We start from the raw sequence: 15,798 nt of genomic DNA, 5'->3' as shown, positions 1-15,798 counted from the left end.
GGAGGGGGGCTAGCGGCTATTGTTGTTTTTCGTGGCACTACCACAACAGAGGCCTACATTAATGCTCGGGGATGGCGATTGCGTCTCTCAACACGATCGAGCAACTGTTCATAATGCACGGATAGGTTACACGACAGTAACATCCCTGTAATGGACTGATCTGCACAGAGTCCTGACCTGAATCCTATACAACACCTTTGGGACGTTTTGGAACGCCGCCTTCATGCCTTCACCCGCCTACATCGATACCTCTCCTCAGTGCAGCAATCCGTGAAGAATGGGCTGTCAGTTCCCAAGAAACCTTCCAAAACCTGTTTGAACGTATGCCTTCCAGAGTGGAAGCTGTCATCAAGGCTAAGGGTGGGCCAACACCATCTGTAATTCCAGCATTACCGATGGAGGGCGCCACGAACTTGTAATTCATTTTCTGCCAGGTGTCCGGATACTTTTGATTACATAGTTTATATAAAACAACAAGCGGTGGACGCAGGTTATCAAGCTACAGTGGCAGGTTATCAAGTTTTATGTGAGTTTGTACGTGGTGTTATGGTCAGCGCAAGAGCGATGGACACAGCATCTCTGAGGTAGTGACTAAGTGGAGATTTTCCCGCACGAACATTTAACGAGTGTACCATGAATATAAAACATCTGGCAAACATCAAGCCCCCGAAATCGCTGCTGCCGGAAAAAGATCCTGCAAGAACGGGACCAACAACTGAACATAACCGTTCCACATGGCAGAAGTACAACCCTTCCGCAAGCTGCTGCAGATTTGAATCCTGTGCCGCCAAATGGTGTCTACCTGCCAAGCATTCAACTAATCATCATCGATATAGGCTTTCGGAACCCACTCGTGTACCCTTGCTGACTACTCGACACAAGAGCTTTACGCTGCGACGTAACGGGTGAGTTGTGGCACCATGGAAATATTATATGTTCGGAATTGGGGTGGCCGCACAGGACGCTCGCCAAAGCCGAGGCACGGCAGCAAACACGTGTGGCCAGACGTTAGCCGGACGAGAGGGGTAGCCCCAGCGCATGGTCCAGCAGCGTGGCTGAGAATTCCACTGTGACGAGGACGGTGCTTCGTGACGATGAAGGAGATGTCTACACAGGGAGTGACAAAGATTACGGATTTTGTGAAACCTTAATGGCAGACATTTCACAGTTTGTACAGAAATTAATAGTAGCCCGATGAAGCATGATACCTCAGAAAGAAACATGTAGATTACGATAATTTGCACGACGATTCTGATAGTGAAATCAGATTTTCAATATCCCTATTAGATTAAACCCCAGTATCTGACGGTAAATTATACAAGTAACACCCAGCAACGAATTTACAAAATATACACGCTTCATCCGATTTCGTCAATCGCCATGTCTTTAGAAAGCTGTTAGTGTAAACCTAAATTGGTATGTACTACAGGCATGTAACTTAAATAGTACATGAGATAGTTGAGGTCAAAGTGGCCTATTACTATCGATAGCGGCAGGCCATAAGTAATCCACAGTTACACAAAAAAACGGTAGCAGCATGCTTATAAATATATTGATTCATCTATGCCTTTGTTAATATCCGATATATGCTATTCATGAAGAAACTGGTCAATTGTTAACTGTGTTTTAGAAGGCATAGACATATTACGCTTCTGGCCTACCTTTTGATTCTTTTCTTTTTATAAACGTTTATTTAATTGTTTATGTATTTCATAATATGTGTTAGAGCGTGTATATGGTCCAGCCGTAGGAATATTTATTGATGACATGGCGCGAGCGCTCTAGCCAATCACAGCGCTCGTGAATGGGGAGACTGGATGGATGTGAGTTCGGGAGAGGAGGACACGTTCAGTCCTGAGCTGTGGGAGTTCTGGACGGGACGGCACGGGACACGGGAGTTGGTACTGGTGGCGGACAGTACAGCGCGACGGACGCACAGTCGGCGGAAAGACTTGAACAGTGGAGCAGTTTGCGCGTGGTCGCGGAGGATACATATATTTCAGTGCCGACCTGTGCATTTGTGAGATTTCCATGGTTTTTACGGTGCGTTTGGAAGTGAATATCTCGGAGCTGTTTTGTTGTTCATGACTAATTACGTGCAGTAGGAATCTATTGTTTCCCTGTTATTCAACTTATATTTTATTTAATTGCATGGACCACCGACACCAGTAAGTGTTTTGCTGAAATATACCGCATTCTCAAAACTACTACTACTACTACTACTTTACTCATCATTTAAGTCGTTAAGATAGTACCGGCAGATTTTATTTTATTGCGTTCTTTAATTTATAAATTTATATGTTACATTAATAATTCGCAACTGCCGAGTGATAGAAACCTTTGACCATTCGATTCATGTGTGTATTCTTATCATATACTGCAAACCAGTAGAATTTGGCCTCTAACGTGGCAACTACGTATCCCAGCCCCTAGACAATGAAACCAGCCAAAACTTTTAATATTGCAACTCCGTGTTGGAGGGTGCGTAGTTAATTAGAAATCCCTAAATTGGGGGCTAGTCTGGGATTTGTGCACTGCAAAGTGGTAATTCCTTTGCTCTCTGTTACTCAGCATACTATGCAAGTGTAAAAACCTTTGCAAAACCAGTAGAGAATGCTGTAGGGTGAACCTCTCACAAAATACAGTGTGAGATCGTCTTTTTCTCGCAAATAGGTGTCTAGAAATAGTGAAATTACGCAGTATTTTTCACAAGTAACACATGCTATCGATAGAGGTCCTAATCTATCACGTTAAAAGCAATTTGCGTGGTGGCTCAAGAGTCTACATAAGTTGAATGCAGGTAACAGTAGCGGTTAGCGCGTGTAACGGACAGCGCTATCAGAGACGGTTGGAACACGCGGTCATCGGCAGCAGCTATAGTTACATCAGGCGGTTTTCTCAGGTGGCGTCCGCTGTTCAACAGCAGTACCACGTCAGCGTCTTCGAGTACTCTAGGGCAGTCTTCAATGTCACTTCCACTACAACCGTCGGCATCACCATGGCAGAGGGAACCATCTCAGATCAGATAAGTGCGTGCGCAAATATTGAGATAGTGTTTGGATCTGAAATTCGAACTCCACTTAGAGATCTCGCGATTATAAAACAGTCACCTAGTATTTCTAATTATGAAAACGGAAGTCAGCAAGGTTAGTCGGAAATCAGAGCCCAAAAGTGTAACTAGTAGGAATTCAGGAAAAGGGGAATGAATGTGGGGGATATGATGTCTCAGCTAATGCAAATGATCCAGAGAATGGCAAATAATGTCAGTGCAGTTCGAACCCATATGGGTACATTGCGAACAGGTATGGGCACATTGCAAACAGTTACAGATACAATTTGGACTGATATGGGTATAATGCGAACTGAAATAAGTTCCGCTGTGAAAGAGGAAGTTGAAAAAATTATGGGCAACCTGGAAAAAGCAATTGATGATAAATTAAAATTTTTGCGACTGGATATGGAGAAAATTACAGACGAAGTTGTAAAAGTTAAATCTAATGTCGAATCATTGGAGAAAGATCTTGAGGAAAAATGGATAGGATAAAGACGGAACTTGGGGACAAGGTAAGCGACTGTATAAAAGCGCAAGATGCTCATAAAGCGATGTAAATTTAGCAATTAGTGACATTGCCAATGGTGTAGGTGAGGGGGAGAAGGAAGTGGGCAAAATTAAAGATAAAATAGAGTCCAGTATCAATAGTGAAAATCAATTTTAAAAACAAATGCCGCACATAAAAGGTGATATAGATTCCTTAGCCTCCCAACAAGCCACGGCGGTTATAAATATCCCTTGCGCAAATACCGGATCTACGATATGTTACACAGATGATGGAAGATATCACCCAGTAAATTTCTTGGCTACGTGTAGGGACACTTTTGTTCACGTCATGTCGGACGAAGCGAAAATAAAATACTCTAAACGGCATTTGGAGGGAGACCCACAGTCTTGGGCAAATGTTAGATGCAGTTTGTGCGAATTGTAGAAGAGTTCGAAAGGGTGTTTTTGGATACATTTTGAAGCGATGAAAAATAAACCCGGATCCAAAATGAATTCTTAAACGAGCCAAGTTACAGGTACGGTAATGGGATGATGAGAGATTTTTGCCAGCTCGAACCTAACAAAGTTATGCATGTGAAAATCCCGTTGGGGGTTTTAACGGAAACCACCACGTTAAAAAGGCGATTACCTGAAGATCTGCAGTTGGGTCTTGTCCAAAGTCCATGTGATTCCGTGGACAAATTTCTAGAATTTGTAGAAATATTAGAAAGGGCTTTTAAGTTCAAACCTCAGAGCAAACCGGGTGGTAGTTATCAAAATATGAATCCAAATAACCACCACCAAAATAATAATCGTGCGAGAAATCAAAGGAATTCTCAGGGATATAGTAGCCGGAATGAGCAGAATGGTCGAAGAACGAACAGGAGTGATAACTTCCGTGAACGGGATCCGAGTAAAGAACACAGATATGACGGGAGAAGTTAGGGTGAAATGCAATCGCGTAACTACCAGTCGGAAAACTGATGTTCGCCGCATCTTAGGTTGGGAGTGGCGATCTAAACAGGCGATGAAATAGACTGGAGATAATGGTAATGTTAGAATTGTTGATAGGTTTGGAGAAAGGCAACAAATATGTAAAATGGAGTATACTAAAAGTGAGTGGCTCTTTCAATAAAAGCAGGCGCAAACGGCGGAAGTATAGATTTATGAGAGATTTCAGTAAAAGTAATGGGAATAAATTTTCGGGGAATGATGTAAGATATGAATGCGTAATGAATGAGTGTGTGAATGGCGATAAATGGAAATATTCAGTGACTCAAATATGAGTTAAAGAGGAGATTACTTTCGTGAAAGCAAATTGTGTGGAGAGTTATAAAGAGGTATTAGCAATTATTAGCAATTTCAATGAGGAAGGTGTTGTAGTAACAAGTATTTGTGAGTCGGCGAAAAGCGTCGATGTTGGTGAAGGCGGCGTAGCTTTGGTCTCGCCAGCTCCAAGTGAGGGTGATTGCGCTTCGACGGAAAGCGTCAGTGTTACTAAGGGAGGCTTAGCGTTGGTCTCAGGAGCAGTTGAAGCTAAGAATGTATCAGAGGACATAGATGATTTCTGTTTAAATGAACAGAGTAGTGGTAATTTATGTAATGATGCACAAGCTACTGGTATTGATACTTCGGAGAAAGAAATATACGCGTTTCTAGTCACAAATGAAGGCGAAACGAAATTTATTGCTGAATGTGTGAATCTTAAACTTTTGTCAGTGTGTGAAAGTGAGAATGTATGTATAATAGGATAGGGGGTTAATCTGGATGAAAGGTGCGTGGAAATAGCAGTGTGGTCTGATTTCTGTCCGATCACAGCGGAATGTAGCAAGTCTGGAAGTCCCAAAATTGTACGACAAGGTAGCAGCAATTTGCGTAATGTAGAGGTGGAGGATAAAGTTGTGTACGATTCACGTAAAGTTAATTTGTCGACGGAGGAAACTAAGGTTTCTGATGTGAATTTATGAGGTTATTTAAATGGTGTGTCAGCAGATACGGTTGCTAAGATGAATATTTATGATGATGATGGCTTAGGCATCGATCCATTGTTTCAGGAAGATAAAGTGTTTAACAGTGAATTGATGTATAATTTTGTTGAAGCTGCAGATGTCGATATTTTGCAGGAGGAAAACAGTAAAGTTGTGCATGCTGCGGTTAGTGAAACGGTGAAATGTGTGGAAGAACTAACAGAAAATTTAAAGAGGGTTGAATTAAATAGTGTGGATAGGGTTAGTTTGTGTATTGATGTTCGTACAAATTGGTATACGAAGGAGTGTGCTTCTAGTGAGACTGACTGGCGTTAATACAATAGAACGTTACAGTCGTTGCTGCTGCATATGTGGAAACGAGAGAAGTTTAAATTGCTAAGGGTATATAGAGAAAGGGAGAAGTGAAAAGCTGTTCTAATCTGTAATTAGTGGTAGTAAATTTGGAGGGATAATTTATATGTTTTATTTGGGGATTCATTAGTAATTTGTTAGTGTGTTGTGGCACTGTACATGTGCAGGAAGGGGAAGTTTAGGCAATGAGTGTACGTTGAGGTCAGTGACCTCGTGAATTTTAGTAACATATGTATTGATATATGCTTTGTATATGAATGTGGCAAATAGTTAAGTGGTCAATTTGAAGGGTATGAAAATTGAAATTGTATGTGCACACATTTTTTTTGGTGCATGGAGGTAGGAAGGATTGATTAAGGTCAGTTAAATAGAACTTATGGAAATTTGGGCTTGCTGTGATTCAGTCGATTGCCTTGTGACTTTGTTCCTAAGTAACGTTTTTCGCTGGAGGTAATCTTTAGCGAGGATCCTGGTTGGTTTTGGGAAGTGGTTTGTTGACGAGTTTCTGCTTCTGGTTTTCGTTGTATCACGATACACGGTGGAGCTCGGAAATCAGAGGCAGACACGACTTCTGCGAGTCACTTGGTCAAAAGACTGATGTGAGTTTCAACACTTCGAGCTAAAATCAGTGTGAGCATGTGAAGTGCGACAGAAAAAATTAATTCAAGAAGGTGCCTTAGCGCTGAGTGAGTGGCACAGGAAGTGCTTACAAAATCGCACATAAGAGAAAGTGCATTTAAAAATTTTATTTCTTGTCGAAAAAAACTTTCTTGCAGGCATTTATTTAATATGCCGTTCTGTTAGGTTATGTTTATTTCGAAATTCATGCTGTTCCCACATCACTACAAAAATCATGTAAACACTACTGGCCTGGCGTTCTTTGAAATTTGTTTTACATGTGCTTGTATGACATGAAGGGTGCTACTTCTGAACGTTATGGCAAGCCAGAATATTAATAAATGGGGGTGAGTGAGGTAACGGGCGAGTTGCGGCGCCATGAAAATATTACATGTTCGGAATTGGGGCGGCCGCATACGACGCTCGTCAAAGCCGGACCCCGACAGCAAGCACGTGGTGTCAAACGCTACCAGACGAGAGGGGTAGCCCCAGCACATGATCCAGCCGAGTGTCTGGGAATTCCGCTGTGACGAGGACGGTGCTATGTGTCGGTGAAGGAGATGTCTATGCTGGGAGTGCCAAAGATGGCGGACTTTGTGAAACCATCATGACAGACATTTCACAGTTTGTACAGAAATTTAACAGTAACCACATGAATCACGATACCTCAATAAGAGACATGCAGATTACCAATATTTGCGAAACGATTCTGATGGTGAAATCCTTCAATATATTTATTAAATTTTAGTATCTAACGGTGAATTATACAAGTAACACCCAGCAACGAATTTCCAAAATATACACGCTTCATCCGATTTTGTCAATCGCCATGTCTTTAGAAAGCTATTAGTGTAAACCTAAATTGCTAATAATTACAGGCATGTAACTTAAATAGTACATTAGTTAGTTGAGGTCAAAGTGGCTGATTACTATCGATACCGGCCGGCCATATGTACTCCACAGCTACACAAGAGAGCGGTAGCAGCATGCTTATAAATATATTGATTCATCTATGCTTTTGTTAATATCCGATATATGCTATTCATGAAGAAACTGATCAATTGTTTACGTGTTTTAGAAATCACACAGACATTCGGCTCCTGGCCTCCCTTTTGCTTCTTTTCTTTTGATATACGTTTATTTAATTGTTTATGTATTTAATAATATGTGTTAGAGCGTGTTTATGGTCCAGTTCTAGCAACATTTATTTAATTTCACTTATTTAAATGTAACTCCAGTATTTCGTATGTGTTTAAATATGTTTGTGAGTGTACGTTGGCATGAAGACATGGCGCGAGCGCTCTAGCCGGTCACAGCGCTCGTGGATGGAGAGACTGGATGGAAGGGACTTCGGCAGAGGAGGACACGGTGAGTCCTGGGCAGTGGGAGTTCTGGACGGGACGGCACGGGACACGGGAGTGAGTGCTGGACGCGCACAATACAGCGCGACGGACGCACAGTCGGCGGAGAGACTTGGACAGTTGAGCAGTTTGCGCGTGGTCGCGGAGGATATAAATATTTCAGAGTGCCGACCTGTGCATTTGTGAGATTTCCGTGGCTTTTACGGTGAAGACGTAGTGTGCATTTAGAAGTGAATATCTCGCGAGCTGTGTTGTTGTTCATGACTAATTACGTGCAGTACGAATCTATTGTTTCCCTGTTATTCAACTTATTTTTTTCTTAATTTCTGGACCATCGACACCAATAACTGTTTTGCAGAAATATACCGCATTCTCAAAAGTACTTCTACTATCGGATTCACCATTTAAAGTCGTTAAGATAGTACCTGCAGATTTCATTTAATTGCAATCTTTCATTTATAAATTGATATACTACATTCATAATTCGCAATTGCCGAGTGATAGAAACCTTCGACCATTTCATTCATGAATGTATTCTTATCGTATACTGTAGACTCAGCAGTATTTGGCCTGTAATGCGACAACTACGTATCCCAGTCCCTTGACAACGAAACCAGCCAAGACCTTTAATATTGCAGCTCTGAGGCGGAGGGTGCGTAGTTAATTAGAAAGCCCGAAACGCCTTGCCTGGGCCCGTCAACTTCGACATGGGACTGTTGATAACTGGAAACATGCTGCCTGGCTGGACGAGTGACGTTTCAAATGGTATTGAGCGGTGGGACGTGTACAGATTTGAAGATAACCTCATGAATCCATGGACCCTGCACGTCAGCAAGGGACAGTTCAAGCTGGCGGAGGCTCTGTAATGGTTTGGGGCGTATGCAGTTGGAGTGATATGGGACCCCTGACACGTGTAGATACGACTCTGACGGGTGACACGTACGTAAACATCCTGTCAGTTGTGCATTCCGACGGACGTGGGCAAGTCCTGCAGGACAATGCGCCATCCCACACCACCAGAATTGCTACATAGTGGTTTCAGGAATACTCTTCTGAGTTTAAACCCTTCCGCTGGCTACCACACTCCACAGACATGAACATTATTGAGCATATGTGGGATGTATTGAAACGTGCTGTTCAGGAGAGATCTCTAACCCCTCGTACTCATACGTTTATGAACAGCCCTGGAGAGTTCGTCGTGTCACTTCCTTCTAGCAATACATCAGACATTTGTGTAGTGCATGCCACGTCGTGTTGCTGCACTTCTGCGTGGTCGAGGGGGCCCTACACGAATTAGGCAGGTGTATCAGTTTGTTTGACCCTTCAGTGTAATTGGGAATGTCCTTACTACTTTCAAAGTGTAATTGTTAATAACCATTTTTATTTGTTTATTGATATACAGTCTGAATTTTATTAACTTCTTGTGTTACATAAAAATATGGCAGGAAATATACATTTGTGAAAGCAACATATAATTCTGATCACTTTCCACTGGGCAGTGAACAGATTTATTTCAGTAAGTATTTACAATAAAATGTTGTCCCACATGTTTGATTATCTCATACAGCTAGCTAGCTTTCCCCTTTAAGCTGTGAAATATATCTGAACAAAACGTAACTGAAGTTAAAGGTTTTAGTTGGCCTTTTATATCATTTATCCATGTTACACTTCCCTCACTACACAAACGGGAACCTAGATCTTTCCCGTTATATAACTAATTGTTACCGCCTTAGAACATTACTTGTAGATATGATCGCTGATGTGATGTTTTCGTCAGTATAAAACTAGGTGAGGAGTATTTTTAACCCTTAAAGCTATCCAGTTAGTGCAAAAAATTAATAACGTTTACGAACGGAAATGCAACTTCGTCCTCTGTTTTCGTTGCTGGATTTCGTTAAGAACTCGTGTCATCTACAAAACGGTTCATTTCTTGCTCCAGCGTCTAATAACAAAAATTTTTATCATTATTATAGCACAAGAGCAGAATTAGAGCTATACTATAGCCCGAGAAATTCAGTTCTACGTCTGCAGAATACGTGGTGTGAATTACTTACCAGTCTAATATAATTTACTGATGTTTTATCGGATCTACATCAAACTCGTAGGGAACCATGTTATTATAAAAATTATTTTTTCTAATCCAGTGTTATAACTAACAAAATCCCAGGTCGTGATGTTCAATCATCTAAAGATTTAATTCTGTGACCAGTTAAAGTCTAAAGAGCTATCTCAGCAGACCGGTTTTTTGTGATCTTTTAGTATCTCATTACAGCAGAATGGTTGACAACCACAGAAATGATCAGTTTCTCAACAACAACAAAATAAAATAAAAATGTGTGTAACAGTGAAGTGTTTCAAACTTTCTGTGGAAACACTCTGTTTAAGGACGTGATTAACATACGACTATACTGTGCCACTAAATTTGTTTCTAGACCCTTACTTTGTGGGTCTAAATGATTTCTGTTGTTTTCGCATAAGGATAGGAAAAAAATTACTGTGAGTTTCTTGTATGCCGTAACTTCGGTGAAGCAACTTCCCTTCTTTTCTGACTTATTTGTATCAGTTTTTTCACACTTCAAGAACAGTGAAGACAAGTATATGCTGCATACATAATGTATTTTCTTTAGAGGTATCGTTTTCTATAGCTAATGACCCCACCTGTAATTTTAACAACGATTCACTTGGAGTTTTTATTGTCAGAGTTACTTACTGAAGTGCCGATAGATCCCAGCTCAAAATTGTTAAATGACTTTAAAACGATGGTGAACTTAAAAGATTTAATATTATGGTGACTATTGCTCATCGTTCACAAAACTATTGTCGACGTACGTCTACAAAATTTCTAAACAAAAATTTCGTTGAATGTGAGAGGAATTAACTGTTTTGTAGGATTGCTTTGGCTTTACCGTCGAGGAAATAGGATACACGTTGACACGTTACCACTGCTGTTTCAGCCCACTAGATTCTAGCTCCGCCGTATCTGTTATTGCATGAATCATGTCATGTGTTGCGAGCCGCACGGCTCATGCAGATGGCTTGTAAACAGTCCATGTACCCACAGACTGCCAACCTCTAGCCGCCTACGATCTGCAAACACGAGAACTGCATCCGCCGGCGAGAGCGATAGTGCGTATATTGTTTGTTAAATCTTGTTCATCGGTGCGTGTGAATTACGCCAACCCTGCAGCCAACGTTAAATTTACCGTTACGATGTGACGGCATATATTATGGACAGCGTATACACATTCCCCTTCGCATCCCTTTCCCCTCTCTCCACCACACACCATAGGCGATGGAGCTTACTCGATATGAGAGACACTTGAAGCGCGACTGCTCATGTTACATGTGACCTGGTCATACACTCGATAAACGGTCAGTTGCTGGTACTGTGTGATACCAGTCGGGTACTGGTGCAGACCTCCTGTCACCATTAATTTGGTTGAACAATTCCGATCTTTAGGATTTGCTATCATTGGTAAACTCGACCTAATTGTAACCTATGTTTCACACACAGAAGGAATTAAGAGCATGGCAGGGAACCCTTCATATTGAGTGGGGTTTGTGCCCTCCGTCAGACGTACCTAAACGTACCTAGCTTGATAATGATATTAATTGTCGACAATCAATGATGACGGCCTCGAGGCTGACTGGTTGAATGTAGACGTTCGTCACATAGGCGTCTGATGAAAACGAGGTATAAAATGTAAAGAGTAGATTAGGATAGCCTATGACAGATAACAAATTGGGTAATTTCTCTTTGTGTACATGTGACCAATCGACGTGCAAGATATACTGAAAGAAACTGAAATGTTGGAAACATGACCGTTTGAAGTAACGATTGAAATTACGTAACTGAAATTAGCTTGCAATAAAACGGAAGTGGCAGGCGATCGTGTATTTTATCTCGTCGCTAATGCGCTTTGTCCTGTACTGAACTTCTCTAACTGCGAAAATGTAAACTGTTAATAACTCTAAACCAAACCAGAACTGCATGAATTTACGTAACACAAAACCTGAATCTAATGCAACATAATTGATTTGAAGTTGGCCATGGTAATAAAACAAAACTTAATCAATTAGAAAATAATGGAGCCAGCACTTAATGAATGCAATCCCTGGCATTATAAAATTTCTCACCTTTACCTACGCAATGGTAACGCTCTTCGCACTGCTCTCTGTTAGTACTTCATATTGTATACTTACCATACAGCTATTGTGCATGGCTCTTGCTTAGCATAATTTTAATTAAACCGAATATGACTGAGACAATAACTTCTTGAGCAAAATAGCTAATCAAAAACGACATGAATGTGAGAACTGATGTTGACTAGTAGTAGGTAACAATATGGCACTAACTTTCAAACTTATATTTTGACTCTCCGAAAATTAATAATGTTCACAATTACCACACCATGAACTGATTATATACTAACAGTTAGCTTTACAAAATCATTTGATGTGAGTGCTACACATTGTCTCAATCATCAGTTGTGAATATGCGCATTGCATTGGTAACAAAACAACTTTCCTTCCCTTAGTTATTTCGAGTATGGTACCTTGCAAATAAGAAATCATTACTGCTAATAGCGAATAAGTATATATCCAGCACAAATCAGATGCAACAAGTGTCCTCCATACATCCCTGTACCTGAGGTTACACTAACATGTTACACATAGCACCTTGAACCAGCGATCGCTATTGAGCAGCGACGCTACTACACAATCCATACTACATTTCACCATGTCTGATTCAATATAAAATTTTATTACAAAATTTTACCCTGTGTTTATACCTATCATTATATGTAAAACTTTTTTTGCGGAATCGGGTGTTTAAAGGGCGATCGAAATTTCTCTGCAGCTCATAACCGATAAGTAAGAGCAAAACAAACGAACTAATTCACAAGTAAAATTATTGCATTATGAATCTTCTCTGTAGTGTCATGTGCAAAATTTAAAGACGAAAGTATCTTTTGGCATTAAGCCCGCCCGTCTAGCCGCGCGCCCTAACGTGCTGCTTCCCGAGTGGGAAGGCGTGCCGGTCCCCGGCACGAAACCGCCCCCCGGATTTGTTGCGAGGTCCAGTGTGCTGGCCAGCCTGCGGATGCTTCTTAAGGTGGTTTTCCATCTACCTCGGCGAATGTGGACCGGTTCCACTTATTCCACCTGAGTTGCACTATGTCAGTGATTGCTGCACAAACACTGTCCGCATGTATGTGTACACCATAATTACTGTACCACGAAAACACATTTGGGGTTTCATTCGTCTGGTGTGACACGTTCCCTGGAGGGGGGGTTGGGGGGGTCGGGGGGGGGGGGGGCGGGGGCATCCTGGTTTCGGTGTGGGGCGACGGTGGGGTGGGTGGACTGCTGTGGCCTGTTGTGTGGTTGTGAACCACTGTGGGCTACGGCCGGACGAAGCCTTTTCGTCGTTTGTGGGCCACCGGTTAAATACACAGAATACACATTTCACATTCTGTGTCACTGTCAAGTAACACAGCTCGAAGAAACTTGGACCATATAGTGAAACAACTGCTACAGTTTATAATAGAAGCTAACAGAAATAAAAACGCAGTGAGAGGAAGAGGGATTACACTTTTATTCAAAGATAATAATAGCACCGAAGTCACCACTGTTTATCATGGTCATCTGGAGACTGGGAAAGTTGGGACATGGCTATTAATATGACGTGTGAGCACCATGAACGGCGATGTACGCTATGGAAGGTGTGACGTTGGACGGTGCAACATTGGTAAGAGTTCTTGTGGTTGGGCGCTCCATTCTCCCACCTACATAGCTGACAACTACTGGTGCCCGTGAATGAGCAGCTGCACATCTGCCCAACGCATCGCACACATGCTCCACGGAAATTAAGTCTAGAGAACAGGCAGGCCAGTCGATTTGCCGCAGGTCCACTCTTTCCAAAAGCCTCTGTGCCTGCTCTGTTCTTCGCGGTCGCTCAGTATCATCCATAGAAATGAAGTCAGGATCGAATGTACCCCTGAAACGACGCACATTTGGAAGGAGTATTCTGTCACAATAACGGTGACAGGTGAGCCTACCTTGTTCAGGTATCTGCTGCTCACTGAGCCCGTTCAACATTATGTCTTCTCGTACCATAGGACCACGAAACCCATAGCATCCTACAGCGCTCACGGGTGCATTACTTGTTCCCACCTTTGCCCTTATGAGTGTACTTGATGTATCCAGGAACGCCGGTCGAAGTGTCACGGAGTGGGGTAGCATTATGTTGCATGGCCATACTCAACTCCAAATCTCTGAACACGGTACAACCACAGTTTGCGTTACTCCTTTATTGTGACATTGTTCTATTTCCAATATGCGTATTTTCAGTTTTGCACTAGGCGCTGACTTCATTTTTATGTCTGACAATGCACGACCGCCTCGGAAAGCGCAGGTGACGGAACTCTTGGAACCATGGCGGATTCGGTGAGTGGACTGGGCTACCCTATCCTCCTGCTTCAGTTCCAACGAGCACGGGTGGTTTTCGTTGCGCAGGCATGTTGCAGCACTTACACTGGCACGACCGGCGATTCCGACAGCGCTGTTGAAGGAATGGAACGCCCTACAAAAAGAAATCCCAATGGCCAGCTTATGAGCATGTTCCAGACCTTGCGGTGACGTCTGTGATGATGAAATACCCTATTAAGAACCATATTCCGCCAGCTGAAATTTACAGGGAAACATATCAAATAATGATGACTTCAGTGCAGTTATTCTCTGAATAAAAGTTGCGAGGTGCCGGGGTGGAGAAGAGTTTGTACCTCTTTAATTCAGACGAATTCAGCATGAGAACGAGACGTGCACACGAAGGAAATGATGGTGGACCCTGCTAGTTCTTAAATAAGGAGTGCCCACTCACAATAATTTATTAGAAATTGTAATGTAGTCAAAAAAGAGAACTTTATCATAATGAACAACAGGAAATGGGATTCTGCTTATATCTACAAAATGATATGCGGATTAAATATTACAATGAGATTTATTACACATCAGGACATGAATGCACATGATTGTCGACACATACTCAGTAGGTTAAAGGATAAGGTATACTGAAATGTTATGAGAATAAGATTTAGCTCGAGAACAAGGGGCTCCTACTCTCTGTGATGCAATAGAATGACGATAATGACTGGAGGTCCTACTGAATCAAATATTAATCTCCCGACTATATAGCAATTATTAGTGAGAGCTCAAATGGAATCACAAGCAAAACGAACGCGCGTGCTGCTGAGGGATTCAGTATAAAATTGATAAGATCCTGCAATGCCAGAGCCGCAAAATGCTGTACCAGTCCTGAAATCTGCAGCACGTCGTCGGTAGGCAGCGTCCTGACGATGTAGGCGCCGACTTCTGCCATGTAGCAACTCTATGTCAACATCTGGCCGCGAAGGCTGTCCGAGAATTCCAAGTTCTTCCGAAAACGAGCGACCAAGTCGCAAGATCGTCCGGGTCTGACGAAGATCAGATCCCAAATCCCTTTGTGATGCGATGCAAGAGCGATGCCAGCATTGCTCAACTCCCTACTCTCCTCGAAAACCGAGAATGAGCATTCATTTCTGATTCCAAAATTCCTCCACACTGTTTCGGAACATCATTCGCGCCAGTAGCGACCGCTCCCTCCAATTTCGAGCAGGGCTTTATGATGTCAACTAGACTCAGTTTAAGTTGACCAATCATGCCTCTGCTATTCAGCTGAGGGCACTGAACTTGCCGTTTGACCTGCTACGAAAACAACCTGCCTAGACCACCAGTCATCCGGTGCCAGACAGTCGCACACAGCAGGGCACAGTCCACAAGTTTTCTCAGAATCAAGAGGACATGCAATCAGTCGGTGCCTGGAATCTTCGTTCCGGACGTGCCGGAACGGTAAACACATAAACTGCGGTGACACTCAGACGTCACGCGGGTCGTTTCGCCC

The sequence above is a fragment of the Schistocerca piceifrons genome, chromosome 5, assembly GCF_021461385.2.
Source record: "Schistocerca piceifrons isolate TAMUIC-IGC-003096 chromosome 5, iqSchPice1.1, whole genome shotgun sequence".
NCBI lineage: Eukaryota > Metazoa > Arthropoda > Insecta > Orthoptera > Acrididae > Schistocerca > Schistocerca piceifrons.
This window is presented reverse-complemented; position numbering follows the sequence as displayed.